The following is a 2,489-nucleotide window of genomic DNA, read 5'->3' on the forward strand; positions in this document are numbered from 1 at the left end:
TTTTTTTGTATTTTTAGTAGAGAGAGAGTTTCACCATGTTGACCAGGCTGGTCTCAAACTTCTGACCTCAGGTGATCCATCCGCCTCAGCCTCCCAAAGTGCTGGGATTACAGGTGTGAGCCACCATGCCCAGCTATTCTTTAACTTCTGTGATGGAGTCTCAGTCACCCAGGCTGGAGTGCAGTGGTGTCATCTCAGTTTACTGCAGCCTCTGCCTCCCAGGTTCAAGCAATTCTCCTGCCTCAGCCTCTCAAATAGCTGGAACTATAGGCATGAGTGGTAGTCCACGCCCACCTAATTTTTTATTTTTAGTAAAGCAGTGTTGTACCATGTTGGCCAGGCTGGTCTCTAACTCCTGACCTCAAGTGATCCAGCCGCCTTGGCTTCCCAAAGTGCTGGGATTACAGAAATGAGTCACCCTACCTGGCATTCAATAAATAAGTAAATAAATTGAAATAGCTGAGCACAGTGGCACACTTGTGTAGTCCCAGCTACTTGGGAGGCTGAGGGGGAAGGATTGCTTGAGCTTAGGAGTTTGAGGTTATAGTGAGCTATGATTGAGCCACTGCACTGTAGCCTGGGCCACAGACAGAGACCCTATAGTGGGGGAAAAAAAAAGAACTGGCCGGGCTCCATGGCTCATGCCTATAATCACAGCACTTTGTGAGACCAAGGTAGACAGATCACCAGGCCAGGAGATCGAGACCATCCTGGCTAACATGGTGAAACCCCGTCTCTACTAAAAATACAAAAATTAGCTGGGTGTGGTGGCATGTGCCTGTAGTCCCAGCTACTCGGGAGGCTGAGGCAGGAGAATCATTTGAACCAGGGAGGTGGAGGTTTCGGTGAGCCGAGATCATACCACTGCACTCCAGCCTGGGTGACAGAGCGAGACTCTGTCTCAAAAAAAAAAAAAAGAGATCAAGGGCAGATCACTTGAGCCTAGGAGTTCAATACCAGTCCGGGCAGCATAGCAAGACTTCATCTCTACAAAAAATACAAAAAAAATTGCCAAGTGTGGTGGTGTCTGCCTGTGGTTCCAGCTACTTGGGAGGCTGAGGTGGGAAGGTCACCTGAGCCCGGGGAGGTGGAGGCTACAGTGACCTGTGATCAAGCCACTGCACTCCTGCCTGGGCGATAGAATGATGCTGTCTCAACAAAAAAAAAAAAAGTTCAAATTTTATATCACCTGCAGCTGTGAATAAAGGGTCTCACTATTAGTAGCCATCGAGAATTTCGGAAGATACAGCTATTACAAAGCCTATTTCTCCTGCTAAAAAGTTATCAGGAATTGTGTGTAGCTGTTTCAAATATGGAATCTGACATAAAAAGTTATTTTCATAGAACCAAGCTCACGTTTCAAATGTAGTTATTTAGCTACAGTGTCTTGTTCTGTCACCTAGGCTGGAGTGCAGTGGTGTGATCATAGCCCACTGCAACCTTGAACTCCTGGGTCCAAATGATCCTCCTGCCTCAGCCTCCCAAGTAGTTAGGACTACAGGTACACACCACCACATTCAGCTTTTATTTATTTATTTATTTATTTTTGAGGTGGAGTCTCACTCAGTTGCCCAGGCTGGAGGGCAGCGGCACAATCTCAGCTCACTGCAACCTCCGCCTCCCAGGTTTAAGTGATTCTTCTGTGTTAGCCTCTCAAGTAGCTGGGACTACAGGCTCCTGCCACCACGCCCTGCTAATTTTTGTATTTTTAGTAAAGACAAGATTTCTTCATGTTTGCCGGGTCGGTCTTGATCTCCTGACCTCGTGATCTGCTTGCCTCAGCCTCCCAAAGTGCTGGCATTACAGGCGTGAGCCACCGCACCCAACCCACCCGGCCAAATTTCATAGAGCAGTGGGGAAACATCTGACATTTAGAAACAACCCCTATAAACAGGAATTGATCCCACAAGACTTGGCTTTAGGGAATAAGCTCCCTTCCCTCCCTCATTAAAAACACTCCATTGGGAAGTTATTAAAAAAAAAAAAAAAACACACACAACACTCCATTGGTGATGGCAGCAGTGCAGGGGGCAGCCAGAAGGAGGTACAGGACACATTTGGAGATCTTTTCTCGTATCCCCTGAGCTAGCTGCACTTTTGTCTCCAGCCAGTTCAGTGTCTCCCAGTCAACAGAGCGAGAAAAGAGGGACACTAGGTTTGTAGGTATAGAGATTGGCTTGGCCAGGGCTGCTTGGGGAATCCCTAGAAGTTCTCAGGTTGCCATGAACATCATTTCCGTCCACTGATGATTTTGCATTGATTCTGTAGTGGGGTCTGAACTCTGTAGGTCTTCCCCAGGGCTCAGGAGGACAAGGAGCAGTGACAGGCCAAACCTGTTCTGGAGCACAGCAGTGAGGTGAAGATTGGAGGCTGCTGGTGTGGCTGCACATTGAGGTAGGTTCATTAGCTGTTGCAAAAGGCTGGTGACAGTCACTGAAGGAAGATGACAGAAGGCACTCAGTAAGCACCTTATCTTATTCATTCTTCTT

General features: G+C 47.6%; 1 pseudogene; it reads right to left on the reverse strand.

Moving 5' to 3' along the window:
• Nucleotides 1–2,212: 2,212 nt before the first annotated feature.
• Nucleotides 2,213–2,489, reverse strand: part of LOC108318248 — a 4,893-nt pseudogene continuing 4,616 nt past the window's right edge.

This window comes from Cebus imitator, unplaced genomic scaffold (genome assembly GCF_001604975.1).
Source record: "Cebus imitator isolate Cc_AM_T3 unplaced genomic scaffold, Cebus_imitator-1.0 Scaffold216, whole genome shotgun sequence".
Lineage (NCBI taxonomy): Eukaryota > Metazoa > Chordata > Mammalia > Primates > Cebidae > Cebus > Cebus imitator.